Source organism: Narcine bancroftii, chromosome 4, assembly GCF_036971445.1.
Source record: "Narcine bancroftii isolate sNarBan1 chromosome 4, sNarBan1.hap1, whole genome shotgun sequence".
Taxonomy (NCBI): Eukaryota; Metazoa; Chordata; class Chondrichthyes; order Torpediniformes; family Narcinidae; genus Narcine; species Narcine bancroftii.
In genome coordinates, this window is record NC_091472.1 from 171,789,447 (window position 1) to 171,814,427 (window position 24,981).

Consider the following 24,981-nt stretch of genomic DNA (forward strand, 5'->3'; position numbering starts at 1 on the left):
TTAAAATTTCTTTGTCAATCAAGTTGACTATCCCCTTTGATTTTATTTTTTGCAGTCATTCTCTACTGACCTTACCATCCCAGTACATGCCACTGCTTCTCATCAATTGGAGTTATCTACTAGCCTTAGTGTTTTTGATTGAATGATTTAATCTAACTTGTGAAGAGCACAGTCCTGCCATTGGTTCTTGGTGGTATGCATTGTTCCACTCTCTGCCATTTTAAATCGCTCCTCTTTTGTCCCATGTCTTTGCTTTCTGTACTTCAGGCAGGTAGTTATCCATTCTGCTTCAGGTCTCCAGGGTCTGCGTTCATTGATTCATTGTGTGGCATCTCGGCATCGGCATCTGGAGAGCTAGGCAAATTACACGAATCCATTTGATTTGTTACTTCAGAACAAAATCAGAGATGTTAGTCAAGCAAGACTTTGCCTTTTGACCATTGAATCGTCTATTTGTTATTAATTTTACTTGGATTTTGCATGCTTTTGTTTATAGTGAATTCTTCTTAAACTGACAGGTCTTTAATTTAGAGCAGCCATGTTCAACAGGGGCCATACAGTCCCCACTGGTAGCCACAGCAGATTTAAGTGGGGGGCATGCACAGAAGTCATAAAATATTTTGTTTTTCAGGTAGTGGGTTGGAGAGAAGTACGAATGAAACTAACGAAACTTGACTGATTCACAGGGAAGGAGCCCATAAACTTTGAGCAGTCTTAAAATAAAAGCCAAAAATGAAAGGTTGAGAATGGCTGATTTACAGATACAGAAACGAGCCCTTCTGGCTCATGAACCTGTGCCGACCAATTACACCCATGAAACCAAATAACCTATTCGCCCCATGAGTCTTTGCACGTGGGAGGAGACTGGATCACCCAGAGGAAACCCACACAGTCACGGGGAGATCATACAAATTCCTTACAGACAGCACTGGATTCTAAGCCGGAATGCTGGCGCTGTAATAGCATTGCGCTAACCATGACGCCCACGGAATCCAATGCACTTAAATTGTAACTATGTTGGCCACCACTGGTTTCTGGGTGGCATATTTTTTAAATGTGTTTTTGAGTCTGCTTTTGCAAAGGATACTTTTTAAAATGTTCTTTTGTCATCTATTTGGAACGGGGGTGGGGGCGGGGGCGGGGGGTGGGGAGAAGTTATGCCCTTCTGAGTTTAACTGGCATTGGGATCGATGGATACCTTGATAAACACGAGAGCTGTGGATGCTTGATTCTTGAGTAAACTAGAGCAGGAGGGACTTGGTGGGTCAGGCAGCATCTGTGGAAAGAAATGGATAGTTGACATTTCAGGTAGGGACCCTTTCTCTAGACTGGGTGGGAAGGGGAGATAATGAAGTAGGATAGCTCTCTTCCCATTCCAGTCCTGACAATGTTGAAGCCACCCCCCCCCCCCAACTTGGTCCTCACTGTATGAAATGGATAATTGATGGTACAGAAACGATAGATTGAAGGGCCTGTTTCTGCACTATTTTACATGTATTCAATAATGCCACATCTATTTGATGATCTTCAATTGTTTCTCTCCTGGCGTATTATGTATTGACAGGTGCTTTGCACTTTTGTTGCTCTGTATTTTCACCACACTTGTTCCATCTCTCACCCTTTTCGTTTTGTACTCCTTTGAAAGGTATAGCAAGGTCTGATGCATAATTGGGAGCCCTGAAATAATTTCTGTGCTTCAGCACTTGCTTGGTATCTGGTGGTCACCCTTGCATTGGTGTCTTCTGATCCCAAGTGTCAGTGTGAGCTATGAATTTTGAGTGCAGGGATTTTAACTCTTTGAAAATTACTCACCACGACATCGTTTTGGATGTGGTTTTCAAAAAGGAGACTCAGCTGGAGTTGTTGTAGCAGCAGTACTGCCACTGCTGCAGATCGTGGAATGTGGGGAGCAGAGACACAGCACTGCTCCGTACAGGCTTTAAACGGCCTGCTGAGGAGCCAGTGAAGTTTGTAGGTAAAATCCTGCAATTGGCGGCACCTGTGCTCAGCAGCGGCTTCGAGGGGATGCAGACCCTGGCGGAGCAGTGGACCAGCACAGGGCACCAGAAACAGGAAGAACACCTCTCTTTTTCCCCACCCCACCGCCACTATTGAGAAGTAGAAGCAGAGGAGATTACCTTACACGATGGTGACCATGGCGGCGGACCAGCGAGGGGCTCAGCAGCTGAGGGACCCACAGAGGCTGAGAGGAACTTGTGGTCAGGGGACCCACGTGGGCTGTGGGGTGCTGGAGACTGGCTCATGGGTACCAGGTATCAGAGCCGGGATTCAAGAGGGCACTGATGGCAAGAAGGGCTCCCGAAGGGCCTCAGGCTCTAAAGGCTTCCTGATTGTGTTGGAAATTTGGATCTGGAGCTTGGGTTGCCGATGGATCAAACAAGAGTTTGTGTGACTGCCGAGGCTGGAGATGAATACGTAGACACTCAGTGACTGAATGGACTCCCTTTCTCTCATACTGCAAGGGGCGTTGGGCAACGCTAATCGTGACTCTTTATCTGCAGGCAGAAAGCAATTTATTTACCTGGTGACTGAGTGGCTCAAGTAGACATTTCCAGATGTTCACCCTCTGGCTGAAGATGTTTTTCAATTTTACTAAACCTTCATGTTAAGACTGTGGACCTCTGGATGTAGACACCCCGTCTAGGGGAACGTTCTGCCTTGTGAAATGTCACAAGAACATTTCAGTGAGATCGTGTTGGAAGCTTAATGTAAGACCTTGCAGATGGGCAGTTTAATCTCTCCATTGGAGCAACTGCACCCACACCATCCCAGAAATCAACTTAGTTAAATAACTTCTAGTATCCCTCTGCCACAAGTTGAGATCAGATCAGTTATGATGTTCCAGGTGCAGTTTCACTGGGTCCCTTTTAATTGCTGAAAGATGCCTTTACTCTTCATTTCAACTGGTCTTGCATAAAGAACTCTTAGCTGGGACACTGGTTTAATTTTTTTGGCTCAGATGGAATGTGAACCGTCAGAACAAATCGTTCCTGTCCTTGTATTGATGGCAGTTCACGATCGTGAACTCTTCCAATCAGTTTTGTTGCTTCTATTATTACCACCGAGTCCTTGCCTTTTAAGTTGGTTTGTGCTTCAAGGAAAAAGCAGAAAAACCTGCAGATCCTGGAAACCTGAAATAAATCCCAAATTCTCAGCAGGTCAGGCATCGAGAATTTCAGGTTGATTTTTTTTTTTAACCCCTCCAGAACCAGGACTGGTAGTAATCAAAGATGGTTTAAGTTGCACGGAGGGAGGTGGAACGCAGGAGAGATGATGCTGACTGACAGATGTGGAGAGAGGTGCTTCTAGTTGAGATGATACTTGCTTTCAACTGTGTGATGGATGGATTAATGTGACTTATAGACAAGAAGCTATGGAAGGATTGATTAAAAATGTTATTTATGCAGCATAATTGATTAGAGGTTGGTTGTCCTGCATGCTGCTGAGAGCAGCCATTGAAATGGGGCCTAGGTTATTGATGTGTTGGAGCCTGGAGAAATTAGCCTTTGATAATCAGAGGCATTTTGTTTATCAGAAGCTACATCCTGCAGTCAATGTGTGGCCCCTTTATATACAGTAAATGCAAACTACCTGACTCTTGCATTCGGTGATGATTGGCTTTTTCTCCATCCTTACTCCTTGTCCCAGCTGCCTGTTGTCACTGCCCTTCAGGAGAACGCAGGGTTGAGAGCTGTGAAGGGATAATGCATAAATGAACGTTCTTTTTATTCTGATGGAAGAACAACAGACTCTAGGAGTTCTAAGACCTGCCAGCTGGGTAGAACACATTCTCACAGCAGAGGCTGCCTCTCTCACGCATAAACGCAACCTCCCAGAGTGTAGCCTCTGACCCCATTCTCCCCGTTTATCGGCTGCAAGAAGAGAAACCCTTTCAAAATGGTTACAAGCAGCGTAAAACATGTGACAGAAAGCAGAGAATATTTTGCACCAGTCCAAGTGTTAGTAATGAGGTTTGGTCAGCTGGCTTGAGAGGCGGTGGGGCTGATAAGCGTGAGATGTAATGGAGTTCACCCATCACAAGTCAGGCTCCCTTTCTCACTCGCTGGACCTCCTGTCGCTGGCACTCAGTAACACTTCTCCCGTCCCAAGTCAGGGGACCCTCTTGTCAGAATTCATTGTCGTGAACATGTCACAAAATTCGTTATTTGCGGCAGCTTCACGGTGGAGACGTTTATATAAACCACATTACAAAATAAATAAAAATAATGCAAGAAGTCAAAGTAAGGCAGTGTCTTTGGTTCATTGATTATTCAGGAATCTGATGGCAGCAGGGAAGAAGCTGTCCTTGTGCCTCATCTTCAGGCTCCTGTACCTCCTTCCTGATGGTAGCAGAGTGAAGAGGCCATGGCCTGGGTGGTGGGGGTCCTTGAGGATAGAGGCTGCTTTCTGAAGATATCACCTCGTGTAGATATGCTCGGTGGAGTGAAGGCTGGTGCCTGTGATTTTGCTGGCCAAGTTAACAACCCTCTGGAGTTTTTTTTCTTATGGTTGGGTCGCTGCAGTTGAACCCAAGCTAAACAGTCGTGGCCTTTTTCCCATGGTGCGGGGGCATAGGCTTAAGGTGAGAGGGGAACAGCTTAAAGAGAGATATTTTTTTCCATGCAGATGGTGGTGGATTATGGAAGTGGACGAGGCAGGAACAATTGCAAAGTTTATAAGACATTAGACGAGTGTATTGGTGGGAAGATCTCAAGGGGTATGTAGGTAAATGGAGGTGCCTTGGGCAGGCAGTGTGGCTGGTGTACACAAGCTGGGCTGAAGGACCTGATACCATGCACCATTTCTGTAGCCAAGCCTGCATTAGGACCTGTTGGTTTTGTTTCTCACCTGCCCTCAGACTTCCCAGCTTTGTGAGAGGTGGCAACTTCTCACCTACCCCTCCGCACACAATCAAAATCAAAAAAATTAGAGATCTTGGGAGCCTGAAATCAAAGCAGAAAATGATGGAAATACTCTGCAGGCCAGGCAGCATCCGTGGAGGGGGAGTCATTAATATTTCAGGTCAAACGTCTTTGGTCAGAACTGGACTGAGGACGAGTCTTAGGTTCATACAATATGGAAAGGGCCTTTGGCCCAACTCGACTGTGCTAACCCTCTTGGCAATCTGGGCTAGTCCCATTTGCCTGCATTTGATCCATATTCTTCTCAGTTCTTCCCTCCCATATATCTGTACGAATGTTTAATGGACATTGTCACTGTAATCACCTCCACAGCTTCCTCTGGCTGCTTGTTGCAGAAGCATTTTAACTGCAGGGAAGATTGGGAAAGGGATGTCTCTGGTAGGGCGATCCAGGTGACAATAGATATAAACTATAAAGAAGGTTATCTGCTGACACCTCGAGAGACTGTAGATGCTGTATCTGGAGCAACAAAAAAATATACAATCTCAGTGAACTTGGCAGGTTGAGCAGCTTCAGTGGTGGGAAGGATGGGGAGGAAGAATGGTTGACATTTTGGGCCAGAACCCTTATTAGGGGTTATCTGGTCAGTGAGGGCATTTGTAGAGTAGGAACATAGACAGTCATGGGGCCATGCAGATCAACCGGCCAGATTGGGAGGGAGAATGAAAGTGGCAGGCGACGAGGAGCTCAGTACCACAAGCGTGGGTGCTCCGCAAGTCTGTGTTTGGTTACCTCTTCGTAGAGGAAGCTGCGTTGGAAGCACAGATCATAGCATACTGGATTGGATGCAGCGCAAGTGGATTACTGCTTTATCTGCAAAAGCTGTTGGGCTCCCAGGATGGTGGGAAGGTAGGAAGTGAAAGTTGAGCGGTACATCACCTGCAGCTGCAAGGGAAGGTTCTGCTTGAAGGGGTTGGTCGGCTGCAGCAGAAGAGTGGACCAGGGACTCGAAAAATGCCTGTGAACTGCAGGAAGAGAGGAGAAGTCACTTCAGTGGTGGAGGAAACTGACGGAGCCTGCCGGTGAATTCGATCAAGTTGAATTGAATCGAGGGCTCAGGAGTGGAGAGGGCCAAGAACTTCAAATTCATGGGTATCAACAACCCCGAGGATCTGACCTGGAGCCTCCATGTTGATGCAATCATGAAGAAGGCTTGCCAGCAACTATACTTTGTGAGGTGTTTGAGGTGTTCGGTATGTCACCGAAGACTATCGAAAACTTCCACAGGTGGACTGTAGAGAGCATTCTGGCTGGTTGCATTACTGCTTGGAATGAAGGCACCAACTCTCAGGACAAGAATGAACTCCAGAGGGTTGTTTACCTGGCCTGCGACAAGTGCCAGGCTTCACTCCATTGAGGATGTCTACACGAGACAGTGACTTATAAAAGCAGCCTCTATCCTCAAGGATCCCCACCACCCAGGCCATGCCCTCCCTCTTCACTATGCAAACATCAGCGAAAAAGGTACAGGACCCTAAAGGTGAGCACTCAACGGCACAAGGACAGCTTCTTCCCCACTGCCACCAAATGCCTGAATGAACAATGAATCAAAGACACTGCCTTACTTTTGTGCACTATTTTTTTACGATAGTAATGTCGTAAGACGGTTATAATAGGAATGTTTGCTCTATGACGCTGCCGCAAGACACCGAATTTCATGACAATAAATTCTGATTCTGAAGTCTCTCCCTCATCCGGGAAGTGGTTGACTGGGATTACTCAGACCTGTTCCACCAAGATTAGGGGAGGGGTTGAGGCAACCCTCCCTTTCCCAATCAATTCTCACTTTTCCACTCTACTGCCCTTCAATCAATATTCATTTAACATCATTTGTCTCTACTCATCCCCCTGCCCTTTCTTTCCTTCTCCCCAGCATTTTAATTCAGGGGCCTGGCTGCTCTGTACTCAAATCTTGAAGAAGGGCTCAGTCCCAAAATGTCAGTAATGTATATATTTACCTCGTGGGCACCTCGAGATCAGAGTTCCTCCAGCATTTCTGTGTTTTGACTCCAATCACAGAGTCTGCAGACTTTTGTGTTTAACTCCCCAGTTTTATTTCTCCCACTCAGAGAAGCTGTTGGCTTTGCTGTGATTCCTTAAACAAAATTAGCAAGTGGTTGGTTGATCATGATGTTGACAGATGAGTTCGAAATCGAGAGGAGGCTTGCATGGACATTTAATGCTTTGAAGGAAGAAAAGTTATTTGACCACAATGCTGTTTCTATTTTCTAGTGCTTTTTAAAAATTAATGAGTTTTTTTACATTTTAATGAGAAGGTCGTGTTACAAAATGTCCCTTCCTATGATTACCCTGACCATTACTTCCTAGAACTAACATTTTGTCTTAGGGGCGGCGTTTTTATGGAGCAAAACTCGATGACCTTTTAATCTTTCATTTAAGACAAAGGCAAGAAGAGTCATGCCAGGGAGTTTTGTTCTTGGTTCTCTTTCCCACTTGAAGGGGTTGATTTATATCTGTTCCACCTGTGGCCTAGAGGCTGACCTTTCCAAGTGTTACCCGGATGGCACATTCAAAATACTTGCGAGCTCTATCTTTGTTCTTGTCCTTCATCTTATTGTGTCATTTTTATTTACTCCGGTGTTTACCAGATTGTGATTAGGACCTGGTTCTTTGAATTTGAATTCATTACAGTAAAATGTCTGGGTTTGCACCTGGGATTTGGCTGCCCAGTCAGGACCTCTGATCCTGAAGAGCTGAAATAAAAACAGAAAAAGCGACAAATATTCCGTAGGTCAGGCAGCGTCTGTGGAGAGTCTTTACCCTGAGATGCCCAATGTTTTCTGTTGTTGTAATGCCACCATTTGTATCCTCAGGGCACCAGCCAGTTTCAGAACATGTAGCACAATACAAGCCCTTGGCCCTTGTGCCAACCTATATATACCTACCCAAAAAAAACTCAACCCATCCTACCTCGTACCTCTCTATTTTCCTTACTTCTATGTGCCTGTCTAAATGTTTTCAATGCCCCTAATGTTTCAGCCTCCACCACCACCCCTTGCAAAGCATTCCAGGTGTTACCCCTGATGTCTCCCCTAAACTTTCCTCCCTTCTCTTTGTACAAATGTCCTCTGATGTTTGGTTTGAAGTGGAAATCCTTTTTTAAAATAAAACAACTTTGATGCCAGCTACAAATTTTCATTGCCACTGAGTTGAAGTTGGTTTCCCTGTCTGGGTTTGCACCCGGGATTTGGTTGCCCTGTCTGGGTTTGCACCCGGGATTTGGCTGCCCGGTCTGGGTTTGCACCTGGGATTTGGCTGCCCTGTCTGGGTTTGCACCCGGGATTTGGCTGCCCTGTCTGGGTTTGCACCCGGGATTTGGCTGCCCTGTCTAGGTTTGCACCCGGGATTTGGATGCCTTGTCTGGGTTTGCACCTGGGATTTGGCTGCCTTGTCTGGGTTTGCACCCGGGATTTGGCTGTCCTGTCTGGGTTTGCACCCGGGATTTGGCTGCCCTGTCTGGGTTTGCACCCGGGATTTGGCTGCCCTGTCTGGGTTTGCACCCGGGATTTGGCTGCCCTGTCTGGGTTTGCACTGCAGTTTTATGATCATTGAGTTGTGGGAGCCAGCACTATCTATTTGTGGAGTGACTTTTATCACTGGGGCTCAGGTGGAGCTATTCAGCTTGACAGTGACTTGCACCAACTGATGAAGCATTTACAACAGAAAAAATTCCAAATGTCTAAATAAGTAAATATAAAAACAAATAAAGGGCTTTGCAGGGATGTTTTGAACAATATTTTTCTATAGACGCTTAGATGGAAGGCTGAAAGCCAAATAGGTGGAGGTATTCATCACTTTCACATGTACCTGATTGATATCCTGTTTTCTCTGGTTCCTCCAAAACCCTCCTCTTTGGCTCCTTGTACTTCTGCTTGACCTGGGCAATGCCATCCAATGTACGCTATCAGTCTCAGCATCCCAGCTTTCCACCACGTTTCTCCAACTTTCCTCTGAAATGTCAGGCTGGTTGTCCAGCATCTCACTGGTCGAAGGGTAATTCCATCCAGTTGTTTATTGGTTAAAGCAAACCTTTGCCTGCTCCCCAACTTCATTCCTCTCCCTAACAACTCTGAAACTTACCCACCTAACTCCAGCCCGGAGCCTCACTGCCTGTTTCCACTGTAACATTGGTTGACTGTGGTTTTTCTGTCACTGAAACCATCCCCAGAGCCCTTCCACAACCTCTTTATACCATCTGAGTTTGTTCTAACCCCTCCCCCCACCCCCTCACCCCATCTCCACCCGTGACTGTTGACTTGTCACAAGTCTTGATCAGATCGTTGTTGATCTGGGTTGAGGAGTTGCTGTGCACAGGCGTGTGCACATGCATGCTCACATACCCGAACCCAGTGGTTCTCAGTTGGCATTAAAACAAAGCCTATTTCAAAACAATTAGCTGATTTGCAGGAAAACTATTCTGTACACCAGGACCGGACTCTCGAGCAGCATGAATGACTCTTGAAGAGTTGATTTGTATTTACCACTTGTTTGTTAGATTCATTATTAATCGGAGTGCTGAATTACTGGGTTATGTGTTTTTAATTAAAGTTACTGTAAGGAGGATGACATGATCTGGCAGTAATGACCTGGCAGCCCCTCTCAGGCTTGTATACAATTAGCAGACACTAACCACATTGGTTTTGCAGCTAATCAAAAACAAGAGCTGCTTCCTCCCCGCAGATCAGTTACACACTATGGAGATAATGGCATCTCCTCTGTTCCCTGAGGCTAGGAGTGTTATTGGGTTACTGGAACTGAGAGTGGAGGACACAGATCAGGGGTTGTGTATTCCCAAAGCGAACAAAGGTTTTTTCAAACTACATCTATGTACACACGCTTCTGAATGCATATATGTACATCCAGAATATGTATGAGTATAACCTCAGTTTAGAATACAACCTGCAAAGCTTCCGATCACATCTCTGTAGAAGTTGGCTTTGCAGACTTGGGAACTACCAGGTCTTGTGTATGGTCATTACTATTTGCTCTCATTTTGTCCAGTCCCAGCCTGCTCTTTGGATTATCTTGATAGCCTTAGTCCACTCTCATCAGAGTACCCTTATTGTGCCAGCATGTACTGGCACGTGCTAATGCTCCATAGGCTTACACAGGTACACCCGCTCTCTTTCTCTCTCTCTCCTCCCACCCCCCCCCCCCCCACCTCGCGCTATGTTACTTGAACACCAGCCATTGAAACAAATTGAACACCTCAAACTGTTTGCAGCTGGCTCATCTGTCACTTCCAGTACAGCATAATAGAATTAAAGTAACCTGACCACCTGGAGATGACAATTGCATTTGGGCACTGATGAAATATTAAGAGGAAAATGAATGAGATTAATGATGGGATATGGATTGGAGGGTAAATTCTCCAGCTTTTTAAACCTACATTAACTGTGCAGCAGAAAGCAAATCAAGTATCTTGGTTTAATCAGTCTTGATGACATAATTATTAGTAATTGTGGGGACATTTTCATCAATACCGATGCAGTGAACTGATTTGTTCGATTATCCCAAAAATACAGGAGAGCTCCGATCTTGAGGCTTCTGTCCTCTTTTGAGTACTGCAGACTGAGTTCAAGTCAGATTAATGGGGTCTTCAGGTCAGTGGGGATGAGGGAGGTGATTGATCCCAGTATCAGCGTCGGCAAAGAAGGCTAGAATTGCAAGCTTGGTGGCCATGAGGAAAGAAAGGATTCTGGGATCATGTCAAGCAAAGGGGTATGTATTACCCATTCATTTTCATCCTTTTAAAAGATTGTCTTTGCCCTCCTCTTGTACTTCTAGCCTTGTGTGAGAAATGTTTTCACAATACTATTTCATCATTTTGAACATGCAGGCCTTTTGATCACCTAGCAATGCTGTGTCTGGGCAACTCCCTCTTCAAACTTTGATGGGACAAGTTGTCAAAACTATGCTTTTTTTTTGCAATCCCCCACAACTCTGCATTGGTTCAAATGTAAAGATGTGAGAAGAACTCCTTATGCACACAACTACAATTACACTGGACAATCATTTTCAAAAGGTTTGCTTTCTGAAAGAAAATTACGATAGACCACTTCAAGGTGAACTCGAAGATGATTGCAGATTTGCTGTATCATGCAGGAAGTTGGAGAAACATTAAATTAACTTTTATTGAATTTAGCTTGTTTAATGATGCTGACACATTGCGTTAGTTCAACTGACCTAAAAATGCTTTGCCGCTGATTTTTGTTTGTACTCAGCATCTGATGCCTTTAGTGTCAGTATCCAACAGTAGTCGGCCGGTATTGATGGATTCTTGTTGCCCTAATACTGATTTTCCATGGTCGCAATGGCCTGGTGAAACCCTTCACTATGCTCGTCATTGACTGTACCAAGATCAGCAGGGAAGAAGTCCGAGTGGGAATGCAGTAAATGAATTTTCAGTGACATGTTGCACTTCGTGGTTTGGTAGCTTGAAGTAGATTAAAATACGACAGGGAATCACAAAAATAGGTTATATCTAAAAAAGGAATGTCAGAGGAAAATTTTAAGGTGATTTTCGTGATCAGCAGCCCAGAATCCAGAGAATAAAGTGTTGTCCAATGTTATTAGTTCAAAAACAGAATAACTTTAATCTGGGAAAAAAATAAAGCACACTGGAAGCTTCAGCAGATCAGGCGGCATCTGTGAAGAGAGAAAATGTTTTGGGAATGAACATTCAGATTACTGGTGTTTCACACAGTGCAATGCTCTTAATATGAAATTTTTGTGCTATTTGTTTGCTGGTTTGAGGCATCCTTGGTGATTCCTGATACAGGGAAGATTTGAACATTCCATCCTTTCTGTTTGCAGATTGAGTGTTGGTGATGAATTTGGATATGTACAACACTCCACCCTTGTGCTGAATGCTGCAGCCTTACTGCTTTTTGGTGTGACCCTGGCATTCTGGTTTGAGAAGTATTGAAATGTTTTGTGCTCTGCTGCACCTTGCCGTAGCAATGGGCTCACGAGCAGCGTTCTCCACCCCCCACAACCTCCATTTCAGCCAGGGTCACCACATGATGACTAAGTGAGCTGCTGTTATTTGGTCAGGAGGGTGGGGGGGGGGGCTTTTATTGCATCCACAGCTGCTATGTACAGGGAACCCACACAGCAAATACTTTGGTCTGAATTGCCACCCTCCCTCCTCCCCCTTCCCATTGATCTAAATCAATGCAGATCCCCTGATGTGTGGCAGAGCCTTGGGCAATCCATTCCTCCCATATTTACCATCCATCTGGAAGGAGATAATGTGAACAGCCAGTCGATAGTCATCTCTCATTAACAGTCCTGGGACTTTAATAAGATTAGGATAGGATGCTGTGAAAATGGGACATCCTGCCTTTCTCTTATCATTAGTGCAAGCTGGAGGGAGTATGTGTGTGTTTCTGCACAAGTGTGGGATGGGGAGGTGCATTCTCTCACATCCCCTCCTCACCCCTGACGCTCTTTGTCGACAAGCTGTACTTTGATTGCCATCATTCATAGGTGGGGGAGGGGGAGCGGGACCTCACCAGGGAGGTTGAGAAACAGAAATGATGTAGGGGAGGGGTCCTCTGGCCCTTTGTGTGCAGTGGAGGTGGTCCCTCAGAGTGATGGACGACCGAATGGAGGGCTGCACTAGCCAGAATGAACTGAGCAGCAAACCAGGGTGGTTTGCTGGATGCTCCCAGTGCTTCCAAATTGGTGCAGCAAAAGAAATTTAGAATGTAAACTTGAGGCATTCTGCTTCTAAATGTTAAAATGCTTAACTGCACCCTTTACCTGGTGACCTTTTCTGTCCTTCCGCCAACCACCATTTGCAGAGCTCCTGCCTGGTACCCTCTCTCTTGCAGTGGAAGCTGACTTTGAATTCTGTATGCAGTGGCTGCTTTGTGCTGGAATCCTGTTCTACACCCCTACCTGGCATGATAATCATTTGTACATGCAGTTATATTTTTTAAATTTATTTTTCAAATTTAGACATACAGCCCTTTCAGCCCATGAGCCAATGCCGCCCAATTGACCTACAACCTCCAGTATGTTTTGATTGGTGGGAGGACACCGGACCCCCCAGATACAGGGAGAGCATCCAAACTCCTTAAAGACAGCGCGGGATTTGAACACCCCAATTGCTGGTGTCGTAACGGTATTGCGCTTAACCGCTATTCCAACTATGCTGCCCTAACTGGATCGCTGGTGGGAGCCCCGTAAACCAATATCATCAAACGAGTGAAACACAAAAGTCTGCAGGCGCTGTGATTGTAGTGAAAAGCTGGAGGAACTCAGCATTGAAGAAGGGCTCAGGCTCGAAAAGTTGGTAATATCTTTACTTCCTATGGACGCTGCAAGACCTGCTGAGTTCCTCCAGCATTTGTGTTTTCATTCGTCATCAGCAACAAATAGGGAAAATGAGCCCGGGTGGTAACATTGGAAGGACAGGACACACTCCCCTTTATTTGCCTGTTTTTTTTTACACTCCTCACTTTCCCCGAGACTGTTTTTGAAGAGGAGGAGGCTGCTTTTGGCAAACTGTCACTGTGTGTAAGTGTGCCCAGGTACTGAGTGTTCCATCGGGAGAGCAAGCGGAGATCACTAATGCCTAGTTGTGAACCAGCCAAGCTTCGTGTGCCACATTTAAGAGGCTCAGCATCCTGTGCAGTGTACCTGGGAGCCCTCTGCCAGGAAAATCTGATATTGAAGGATACCACCTGTGATCACAGCTGAAGAGGGTGGGGGCTTCATCAGTATCCAAGTTATTAGTGAGGCAGTTCCACGTGATGCAGTCCAGCGTCAGCGCAAAAAAGTGTATCTCGCATTTTTCAGACCCAATGGGATATCAGTGTGTGATTGACCTGTTGTAGTTCAGCACCTTCTCCCAAATACCATTGTGATAATGACAGGGCCATTTGTTTCAGCTATTTTGTCCTGCAATAGACTTCTGCTCTTATTACTGCTGAGTGGTCTCCTGTGCCCTCCTGAGAGGATAGACGAGGTTGCCTCACTCCGTCGAGAGTGGAAGGTCAGCGACAATTTGTGTTATCTGTTGGTGCTGAGATGGTGACAACAGAACCATTAAGACCATCTGCAGGGGTTGGAATGAGGCCTAGCTTTGGGTTTGCACAGTACAAGTTGGCGGTCTGCTCCTCGAGTATCCTTGTGCGGAGCCCTGAGAAGGCAACTCGCTCAGAGTTGAACTGGGCGCAGGATAACATGAATCGATAACATGTTTATTTGATGTGCAGTCAGGAGAATGGTTGGGTTGAGTCCCAAAGGACAGCTGAGATTTGGAGGACTTGTCTTTTTAAAAAAAAAAAAAAATTTTTTTGACCAAAATGCACATAAATATTTTCCTCTTGAATATACACAGTGTCATTTTGGGAGGACTTGTATTTTGACGCAAAGCTGGTTTTGTTAATAGAGTGACACTTCAACCTTTGCAACCTTCCTGCAACATGACATTGGAGGGTGAAGCAGTAGAAAGCCACATGTGCAGTTGTACATAGGCCATGGAATGACTGACTTTCAAACGTACTGTAGAACTACAGAACTGAAACAGCCTAGTCCCATCGACCTGCACCATACCCCTCCCACCCACATACCTATTCAATGACAAAATCAAACCCACATCCATACCTACACTGGCAACTTGTCCCGCACTCACACCACCCTCTGAGTGAAGTTCCCCATCTGTTCCTTTTAAACCTTTCACCCTTAACCTATGACATAGTCTCATCATACCTTGGTGAGAAAACCCTGTTTGCATTTACTTTTATCTAGACCCCTCAGTATTTTGAATACCTCATAAATTTTCTCTCATTCTCCAACACTCTACGAATAACATCCAAACCTATTCAACCTTTCCCTGTAACTCAGTTCTTCAGGTCCTGGGAACATCCTTATAAATTTTCTGTGCACTCTTTCAAACTTTGGATATCTTTCCTGTATGCAGGTGATCAAAACTAGACATATAAATTCATAGCACGAGTCAACTTCTCAGCTTAATCGGAACCTCTGTTCTGTGTTGCAGCCTACTCTTTGCTAACTCTCTGCCTATCCTTGTGTAATTAGCAACCAGGTTGAGCAACCATACCGACAGTCTTGTCATCCTGGTCATTTATACCAGTTGTAAAAAAACTTAGCACCCTTCCTAATGCATCTTGTCAACCAGAAAATGGCCCATTTATACCACCTTCTTGTTTCCTGTTAGCCAGACAATCTTCTTTCCATTCATGGCGATATGTTATTTGCACCATAACCTTTGTGAAGCCTTAGCAAATGCCAACCTCTTCAAAGCCTCCAATAAATTGGACAAAAGTATTTTCTCTTTCACGATTATCTTGAAGATTTCTGGAACCCACTCTTAGGTCTTAAATAGTAACTTTTACATCTTTCGCCCATGGTGGAACTTAAGACATAACTGTGCTTTGTATTTCATTGATTGCTACCTCCCTTTTTACATAAATGAGTTCCATGAGCCGTTTTCCAACCAAACTGAACCTACCCGAATCAGCGAATTTTGGAAAATTACAAATCAAGGAAACAATGATTTCACAAGCTACTGCTTTTGTCACGAGCCTGAAGACCACTAGAATTCACAAGGATGTCCAGTTGCAGCTCCAATGACTTGCCTTGTACCACTTCCCTGCTTCACTTTTCTCCCTCTCTTTAATTCCTAAGTTTATGGCTAATTTCCGGAATGTTGCTTGTACCCTGTGTAGTGAAGATGCATCTAAGCTTGGAGGTCTCCCCTCCAAGCTAAGCAGGTTCAGGCCTGGTCAGTACTTAGAGGGGAGACCACCTGGGAGCAGCACCAGGTGCTGTAGGTTTCTGTGAAGGGTAGGGGGGGGGCTGGATAAAGTAGTGACTCTGTTTGCCTTAGGGTAGACAAAAGTTAAAGAATTTCATGTATGTTGCATTCTAAATGTAGTATTGCGTCTCAATAAAGGGACCGTTACTTCACCTGTAATCACTTCATTTCCAGTATTAGTTTCCCAGACTCGCACTCTATTGGGTCAACAATTGTTTTGTTAACACTTTTCACTTAGAATATCTGTGAGAGATTCTTACTGCAGTAAAACCCCTGGTATCCGCCACCTATGGTGGATGCTGGATGAGCGAATTTCCTGGTTGCTTAAATTTGCATATAGCATGGATTGGTGAACTAACGATAAGGCACGCCAATTTTAAACTTTCGTGTTTTTTAACCTATTATTTTTCTTTTTGCCGGTTGCTTGAATTCCAGATAACAGGGTTTTACTGTATCTATTTTTACAATTCTGGCTAACTTTATCTCAGTACTTTATCCTTCTTAACCCACAGTCATTATTTTTATTCTGTCTAATCTATTTATTCGTGACCTATCTTTGCACAATGTTGTACCTTTTTTCTTTAAATCTGATTTTTTTTTTTACTGCCTTGGGGTGTTGGGTCCTCCCTTTGGAAATGTGTTCCCTCTTATTGGATCATATTTATTCTGTGCACCTTGAAAGATCCCTTAACTATCTGCCACTGCATCTTGACTGATCCCTTTTCCTCACTTGTCAGCTCACTTTGGCCATTTCTCTGTGTATGCATTCTTAATTGTCCTGATGTTTGCTTAAAAAATTCTTGTCTTGGGCACAATCACCTCTCCCTCTAAATGGATGTAAATTTCAATCATATCATGTTCAGTGCTACCAAGGGGCTGCTTGAACCAGAGGTCATTAATTCATCCCATCTCCTTATCAGGTCTAGCTGTCTGATCAGCTGCTGTTTTAAATAAACAGCATCTTGAACACCTTTGCCGAGTTGAACGTTCTGATCTATAAAATCTGCCTTGATTGTCACCATACTTTTTTGAGAAGCTCCCTTTATTTTACTTTGTGCTCCATCATTCTCTATAGGTGACCTGCGCACCATCCCACAAGTGACATCCCACCAGTGCCACACCTCCTCTCTCACCACCATTTGGTGCCCCCAAACAGTCCTTTCAAGTGAAGCCACACTTCACTTGTCAGCTGTTACCTACTGCATCCAGTGCTTCCGATGTGACCTCCTTTACGTCGGAGAGTCAGGACTCAGACTGTGAGATCGTTTGAGCTATGTCCTCTGCAATGCCGGGAACCTCCTAGTGACCAGGCACTTCAATTCCCCACTTCACTCCTCCATCGACAGGCCTGTTCACGGCCTCGTGCACTGCCAAATTGGAGGAATAAGACTTTGTATTCCATCTGGGTACTCTCCAATTAGATGGCATTAACATTGATTTCTCTGGCTTTCGTTAGACATGCTCTTGCTTCCCCCTCCCCTCCCTCTTGCTCCCGTTGTCTCCTTTCCTCCAACTCACCATCCCCTTCCCTCCATTCGGAGAGCTTGCTCCTCCCCTATGACCTCCCAGCTTTTTTTCTATTCTGCCTTCACACCCATTACCCACCTGTGACTTCTTGCCTGTGGGTCTGTCGTCCTCTTCCCCCACCCCCCCACCCTAACATTTTGTTCGGGTGCCTGCCTACTTTTTGTTCATACCTTGACAAAGGGTACTGGCCCAAAACGTTGGTTACGTTTCTTTGCTATAAAGAACACTGTGTGACCTGTAATAACGGCGTCTGCAGACATTCTTGTTTACCCCCACAAGTGACTTCTTGCCTTCTCATCTCCACCAATCTGCTTCTACATTCAGGTTGCTCATCCCACTCTATTTCCTCTCACCAGCTTTTTACTCTTAAATGCCACACACTGTTCAGTGTTCGGGTCCAAAATTTGTGACAAGAGAACCTAGTGTGCCTCATCTATTCAGTATCAATTCAGCAAAAGTCAAACGTGTAACATGAAGGAGGATTTGGATGGGGCAGATGCTAATGCAACTTGCAGGTTCAGGAAACTAGTTTGGACTGGGGAGGGCAGGTGGTGGGGGGGGGGGTGGGTGGAAAGAGCAGGGCTGTTTCCTATATCGCCACAACTTGGCAAAGTGGCACAAATATTTTTTTAATTGATATTTGTGTGACGTCACTCCAGCAGCTGGCTTCTGCTGTGATTAAAGGTCTTAAGTGTTTGAGAGTTGCAAGCTGTAAATGTCTCCATAGTAATGGATCCAGCTTGCAACCAACCCATTGGTATCAGGAACAGCCTGCTTCTGATTTTTAATTAAACTTTAGACTCGCAGCATGGTAACGGGCCCTTTTGGCCCACAAGCCCATGCCGCCAAATTTACACCCAATGAACCTACAATCGCAGGTATGTTTTGAACGATGGGAGGAAACCGAAGCCCCTGGGGAAAACCCACGTGGAAACTGGGAGAACATATCGTACCTCATGTTCTTGCAGCACAGGATTTGAGTCCCAGTTGCTGGCAATGTAACAGCGTTGCTCTAACTGCTGTGCTAACTGTGCTGAGCTGGGTTTCTTTTTACCGTTGGCTGGTTTGTGGTTATTCCTTTTGGTCAGCGAGTGCCAGTTCAACTTATGTGGGTAGGTGGTAGAAGCAGGGGAAGGAAGTCAGCTGTGATGCCCTCCAAAATTGAATAGTAGCAGTGTTCTATTGACGCATGATGAATGAACGAGGTATTGAAGGATGCTCCTTGTCAGCAGAGCCATATCTGAGAAAGACAGGCTGTTGTAGAGAAGGTTTAATGACTATCCTTCATTGTTAAATGATGGGTTTTGGAAGGAGAATCTAATAATAACCCCCACTGTTCCACAACTCCCCTACCCAAGGTCAGTGTCGTTCCTGTGGCTAGTACACTGCACACTTGGGGCACTATCACACAGCGGACAATAGCAGAAGCACTTTACATCCGGATGACTGGGCAGGGAGGCTGTCCCACAACAGCGTGTGGTTTAACAAGTGTCCAAAGCTAGTGGGTGCCCTTCAAAGTGGGTTTGATGAGGCCAGCCAGCATGCCATTAGCCCTGGCTATGAGAGTGGCCGGGATAGGGTCACTTGAACTATGCCTTTCCAAGAGGGAAGCCAACTGCAGGCGATGGTCTCATGATGATCTCAAGCCCCCTCCATCATGCATATTGCACTGGGCTTTGAGATCTGTGGTTGCTATGGTCATTTCCGAGTCGCAGCAAGAGACTGCCCCCCCAACCCCTGAGAAGGTTGTGGACCTAAAAAACAGTCAGCCTGCATGGCACAGAGGAGCCCTCCTTTCTGCATCCTTGCCCCTCCCACCACACCGTCGATTCCCTGTCAAAGTATCTGTCGCAGAGAAATCCTGGCCTCATTACTGATCAGGAGTGCAGAGTCCTGTTCCTTCTGTCACAGCTGGCAGATGGAATCGGGAGGGGATGGGAGCTTGTTGTGAGGGGGGCAGTCAATGTAATTCTACTCTCTTGGGGTTTCAAGACTGACAGAATTATTTTTAAAGCGGTGGCCACAGGGACCAGATTAATTGCGTGATTTCACGCGGGACTGCTATGTGCTGATGTCTCCGTGGCAACATACTGTCAGCAAGAGGCAAAAGGGGGCACATCTTGATCCTCGGCTGAGAAAACTTCGAGTGTTTTTGCGATCCATTTGAGATATTTTCTTGGCTGTTCTTCATGGCAGCCCAGGTTCTTTGTGCACCACCTATTTTGGAGCTGCCATTGAAAAGAGGCTGTTAATGGAAACTTTGCAGGATTCTTGTCAGGGCAACTACAAAAAAACATAGCCCAACAAGAGAGCAGCTCAAGTCTCACGAGCTGGGTTTCTTTGGCCTTCTCAGAGCGCTGAGCTCTGGTGGAATCATGGTTCCTCTTTCTGCTTGCTCTCACAGTGGCCAAGTGCACAGATGCCTCAGCAAGGACCTGCCCCTCATCCCAGCTGCCCTGGGAGTGGCATCTGACAGTCTCGTACTAGGCAGGGCATTTGCAGCCAAGTCCATTCCTGCAGTCACCAACATCAACCAGCATGCCATTAGCCCTGGCTATGAGAGTGGCCGGGATAGGGTCACTTGAACTGTGCCTTTCCAAGAGGGAAGCCAACTGCAGGCAATGGCCTCATGATGATCTCAAGCCCCCTCCATCATGCATAGGTCCGCAGTTGTTGGTGGAAAGGTGATCCCTTTCAGGTTGAAGTTCATTCTCATAAGAAATTGGAGCAGGAGTTGGACATCCGGCCCGTTGAGCCTGCTCCGCCATTCAATGAGATCATGGTTGATCTGATGATTGGCTTATCTCCACCTACTGGCTTTTCCCCCATATCCCTTAATTCCCCTACTTTGTAGAAATCTATTCAACCTTTCTTAAATAAATTTACTGGGAAGCCTCCACTGCTTCAATGGGCAGCGAATTCCATAGTTTCACTATCCTTTGGGGAAAAGCAGTTCCTCATCTCTATCCTAAATCTACTACCTTCAATCTTGAGGCTAGTCCCTTAGTTATCCCCTGCAAATGGAAACAGCGTACCTACCTCTACCTTATCTATGTCTTTCATAATTTTATAATATCTGCTCATTCTTCTAAATTCAAGCGGGTACAGACCTAGATGATTCTATCTCTCCTCATAGGTTAACTCCTGCATCTCTGGAATCAACCTGATGAACCTCCTCTCATCTGACTGCACTTACACAGCAGATCAATGCTGCTGCTTCCACTGTTCATTTAAGACACAGGAGCAGAAATAGACTATTCAGTCCATCGAGTCTGCCCCACCACTTAATCATGATCTGATCCATTTTTCCATTCAGCCCCACTGCCCGGCCTTCTCCCCACAGCCTTTGATGCCCTGGCTAATCAAGAACCGATCAATCTCTGTCTTAAATACACCCAATGACCAGGCCTCCACAACCACCTGTGGCAACAAATTCTGCAGATTTACCACCTTCTGACTAAAGAAATTCATACACATCTCTGTTCTAAGTGGACACCATTCAATCCTAAAGTTGTGCCAAGTTTGAGCCAAGACCAGTCAATGCAGCACAGGTTCAAAATCTGAGAGGATCAGTGCGGTTTGGGAGAACATGAAAGCTTTTACCTGTTGCTCTCAGCTGGTCATGAGACGCTGCAACTCTCTTTTACGATGGGCGGTGGAAGCAGTCGTTGAAAATGTGAAAGGCAGGGGTGGATAGCAACCACAGATCTCAAAGCCCAAGCAAGGAGATGTGAAGTTAAAGTAGAAGCACGAGGGACGGCAGGTGCTGAAAACAAGCACTTAAAACTCAGGGGGCCAGCCAGCGTCTGTGGAGGGAAAACACTCGATGATTGAGGTCATGAACCTGCTTTGGGTCTGATAAAAGGGATGGTGAAAATGGGCAGTTTTAAGGAGGAGAGGGGTCAGGAGGTGACAGGCGGACCGAGGAGTGTTTGGGTTGGGGGGGGGGGAAATGTGATGGACAGATGCTGAGCCACTCTGGAAGGGGCAGGTGTGGAGCTGGGGTTCCATCCACACCAACCATGCTCTTATTAAAGGATGGAGCAGGCTGATGGAGCCCAGTGGCCCTGAACAGCTGAAACTTGCTGAAGAATTGATTGGCTCATCAATTCCCAACCTTGCCAGTCTCTCTGGTTCCATGGCACTTTGCCAGATTGACAGGTCATCAGCCAAGTGATGTTGAACAAGGCATTACATTTGCGGGGTAGAGGAGAATAAATCAACTGATTGTTCTCCAGGACCAAGTCAGCCAGGTGTCTGCCCACATGGGTGTTGGCAGGTTCATTTGGACTGCTCAGAGTATGATGTAACTCTCTTCTAACTTCCTGTGACTGGCTTGAGACTGGCTAAAAGGGTACCAGGTTTAGGGTTAGGCGATGCAAGAAGGTGCCAAGGGCAGAAAGGACTCCAGAGGAGGCTGAAGGCTTCCTGGTCACGGCAGAGGTTTGAATCTGAAGCTCAGGTTGCCGATGGTTTGGACTGAAGTCTGTTTGGCCGCAGAGGCTTGAGGCAAATCCGCATGCACTCAGAGACTGTGGTGGGGGATCTCTCTTTTGCTTCTCTTTCTCTGATTGTAATGGGCGCCGGGCAATTTATGCTGATGGCGAATCTTTGCCTGCCTTTTGGAAGACTGAAGGAAATCTTGTGTAATATTACACCTGTTTTATTACATGGCCATAAAAGAATCTCGACTCTTGATACCTGAAAGAAAAGCTAAGTAGATCCTCAGCAGAGGAAGGACAGGTGACCGAGGAAAACCCTTCCCTTTCACGAATCCTCATCACCCTTGGTCACGGGTGGGAAAAGGTCAGTCATGTGCAGAACACTTCAGTGCTGGAGGAACTCAGCAGGACACAGCAAGTAAATGGCAGTCAACGCTTTAGGCCTGACACTTCTTTAGGAATCTGGTAGATGCCAGAATAAGATGGAGGGGAACACTGGCTAACAGGTAAGAAGTAGATACTGTTGGGAGGGTAGAAGATGTGAAATAATAGTGGAAGTGAGCAAGGGGGTTAGCTCTCCAATACGAGGAGGGGGTGGGGTTAGCTCTCCAATACGAGAAGGGGGTGGGGTTAGCTCTCCAATACGAGAAGGGGGTGGGGTTAGCTCTCCAATACGAGAAGGGGGTGGGGTTAGCTCTCCAATACGAGAAGGGGGTGGGGTTAGCTCTCCAATACGAGAAGGGGGTGGGGTTAGCTCTCCAATACGAGAAGGGGGTGGGGTTAGCTCTCCAATACGAGAAGGGGATGGGGTTAGCTCTCCAATACGAGAAGGGGATGGGAAGCTGAAGGAAAAGAGATGGGGGATAGGGAAAGAGAGACACTGGGGAGGGGGGTAAGCAAAAATTGTTGGTCACTATTGATGCAGTCGGGTTAGAAACTTCCCAGACAGAATACAAGGTGTTGTTCCTCCAATTTGCAGGGGACTTCAGTTTGGTAGTGCCTGAGCCCATGGACAGACATGTCCGTGTGGCAATGATGTGTGGAATGGAAAAGGTCCTTAATGCTGTAGCAGACAATAAAACGATATCCCAGTCTGCGTCCAGTGTCTTCAATTTAGAGGAGGCCATATCAGGAGCACCGACCGGATGCTGTAAATGACCCCTGCAGATTCACAGGCAAAGTTTTACTTTATTTGGAAGGATTGTTTGGGGCCCTGAATGGGTGAGGGGGGAGGTGTGAGTGCAAGTGCAGCATTTCTTGTAGTCACAGGGGCAGGTACCATGGCCGTGTTGTGGGGGATTGCTGTCTGCCGAACATGTCCTTCAATCGGGGCAGGATCAGCCTCATCTTCACTGCTGTGTGATTCAGGAAGCGGCCAGCTGTGGGAGAGCTAGCTTCCCAGGATCCATATTCCATAATCATTGCAGTCCTGAGACGCTTTGAGAAGATGGTGAAAGAAAAACCTACCCCATTATGTTACTGGATCACCTGCCGTGAATGAACAGGCCCTGTCTGGTTCATTGTCCTTAATGGAGCCTCGTCAGTTGCCATGGGGACTAGAGGGCAGGGGTCATGCTCTTTGCTCCCTGTGTGGTTGATTGACTGATGTGGAGTTTAATAATGCAGCTGTAATTTTTTTTCTTCTTTATCATTGTCCTCTAGGTTAGAAAATTGAAGCTGACATTTAAAAAATGGCATATTGCTCTGCGTGGTAATGAATGAAGACCCGCGTGCATTGTGCCGTAGGACAGAGGTTAGTCTAGTGGAGTGAGAGGACAAAGCCAATGAGCCACAGCTTTGAATGCATCCGCTTCTGTTCAGCTCCACGGTTGGCTATGCTCATAAGATTATTGCTGCTGCCTGGTTTTGGATTGCTTCTTTTATCTCCAGACAAAATTGGAATTTTTTCCCCCCATCGTAGAATGTTTAATGTATAAATTCTTGGGCTTTAGCTACGGCTCCCGCGATCCAGAGCTTTTGCCCTCCTGCCATGGGGTAGGTGGAACCTTGCCCACTTGCTGTAGACGCTGGTGTGTGGACGTTGCTGTATAGCATCTGGAAAGGGAAAACCTGTCTCTGCACATGGTTTGACTGTTCCCTTCGAGGCGCCTGAGGCATGCCTGCTTGTTCAGTGACAGGTGAGAGTAGAGGTGGGAGCCCCCTTGTGAAGTGCGTGTAGGCACGACCAGCTCCAGTGAAGACACTGTTTCTCTACCCAAAGATGCAGAGGTTGGTTGAAGAGGAGGGACCAGGATGTTCAGGGGCCGACTAATGCCAAGCGCAATCCATTGCGAATCAAGAAACTGCAACATCATTCTCATGTACAGGAATCTGAAGGTTGATTTGGAGGGGGGGGGGGGGGTGTAGACCAAAGGAGGGAATGCATCAGGAAGGGCTGGTGCTGAGGAAGTGGGAGCAGGAATGCAAGAGGCTCTGAAGTCGAGGGTACTGGTGAGGTAGGTCATGCATGTGCAGCAGTGCCTTCCCTCCATTCACCTTGGACCTCGCATTGGAGCAAGTCTGCATTCTGTCAAGACCAGGTCTGCAACAGCCACCCCCGTGCTCAGAAGGTTCATATTCAGATGTCTGGCGTTCCTGTTCTGAGGAATGGAAGAGTCCCTCCTCATTCCTGAGGGACAGCTTCAAAGATGGTGGTCATTGGAAGAGAGCAGGGAATCTAGCAACGGTGTGGAATTTCAATGCTCTGAAGGTAAAGATTCACTGAGCAGATGCCATAAATTGCTACAAGATCTTGACAACTGGTAAAGGCTAGAATTTAATTTAGACGAGTGGAAAGTATCCCATTTTGCCAAGTTAAACCAGGACAGGGCTTCACAGAAAATAGTAGAGCCTGAAGAGTGTTATAGAGCAGACAGGGTTACTAGTACATGGTTCCTTGAAAGTGGTGTCACAGGTAGATGGGATGGTGAGGAAAGTGCTTGCTCCCATTGGTCAAGTCATTGTTCCTAGAATAACAGTACATGATGTTGGTAAGACTATAGTGCAGTTCTGGTTACTCAACTCTTGAAAGATGTAGCTGGAAAGGGCGCAGAAAAAATTCACAGTTATTTCCAGGGCTGGAGTGCTTGAGTGAAGGAGAGCCTGGATAGGCTGGGACTACTTTTTCCACCTAGAGAATAGGAGGCTGAATGAGGGATGATCTTATGTAAGCTAATGGAGGGGTGTAGATAAGGTGAATAGTCAGTTTCCCAGAGGAGAGGAGTCCAAAATGAGTGGGATACATTAGGAATTGGAG

The 24,981-nt window shown here is 46.1% G+C and overlaps 1 protein-coding gene and 1 long non-coding RNA gene across 14 annotated transcripts in view; one reads left to right on the forward strand and one right to left on the reverse strand.

The window, feature by feature from the left end:
- The window catches only part of LOC138761221 (RNA-binding protein Musashi homolog 1-like), a 185,342-nt gene that overhangs the window by 97,687 nt on the left and 62,674 nt on the right, over positions 1 to 24,981 (forward strand). The window lies entirely within an intron of this gene.
- Positions 37 to 23,279, reverse strand: LOC138761222 (uncharacterized). Its single transcript, XR_011356196.1, has 4 exons — positions 23,193 to 23,279; positions 3,613 to 3,712; positions 1,199 to 1,276; positions 37 to 354 (listed from the first exon to the last, which is right to left on the reverse strand). It is a non-coding gene; the product is annotated as an uncharacterized lncRNA (long non-coding RNA).